The sequence below is a fragment of the Leptonychotes weddellii genome, unplaced genomic scaffold, assembly GCF_054177405.1.
Source record: "Leptonychotes weddellii isolate Sample4059 unplaced genomic scaffold, ASM5417740v2 HiC_scaffold_53874, whole genome shotgun sequence".
In the NCBI taxonomy this organism is placed as follows: domain Eukaryota; kingdom Metazoa; phylum Chordata; class Mammalia; order Carnivora; family Phocidae; genus Leptonychotes; species Leptonychotes weddellii.
In genome coordinates this window covers 1-665 of record NW_028021667.1, presented here as the reverse complement: position 1 = coordinate 665, position 665 = coordinate 1, and the positions used below count along the sequence as shown (strand labels likewise).

General features: G+C 57.4%; 1 pseudogene; it reads left to right on the top strand.

Annotated features, from left to right (window-relative positions):
• Window positions 1-7: 7 nt before the first annotated feature.
• LOC145719582 (5-hydroxytryptamine receptor 3C-like) lies at window positions 8-573 on the top strand (annotated as a pseudogene).
• The last annotated feature ends 92 nt before the right edge of the window (window positions 574-665 follow it).

Here is a 665-nt window from a genome sequence, read left to right as displayed (position 1 = left end):
GGTGCCCAGTAGCTTTCTGATCGCCATTGATACCCTCAGCTTCTACCTGCCGGCAGAAAGCGGGCATCGTGCCCCATTCAAGATAACCCTTCTGTTGGGCTACAACGTCTTCCTGCTCATGACGAATAAACTACTTCCTGCTAATGGCACCCCCTCATCAGTACGCCCACCTCCTCACTGTTGGAAAGTGGGGGGGGGGTGTAAGGCAAGGTAGACACTGCTAGACCTGCTCAGACAGCTAAGGCAGAAGGGAGAAAGCAGGCATCTCAGAAAGGGCTCTCTGTGTGAGACAGAGAAAAGGGGGGATTGCTGGTTCTTCTGGGCCTCTCTCATGCATGCTCCTCACCCCCATCCCAGGTGTCTACTTTGCCCTGTGTCTGTCCCTGATGGCGGTCAGCCTGCTGGAGACCATCTTCATCACCTACCTGCTGCACCTGGCCACCAGCCAGCCCCCACCCATGCCTCAGTGGCTCCACCCTCTGCTCCTCTACTGGGCCAGCCCAAGGAAATGCTGCCCCACTGCACTCTGGAAGGAGAATGTGGGCCCAGGCCTCATGCCCACTCACCTACCTGGTAAGGAAAATCTGCACTGCCTATACTGTCTACACTGGGCCCAGCCTCCCCAGTCCCCCACTTCCCCAATCCTGTCTCCTTCCCACTTCACG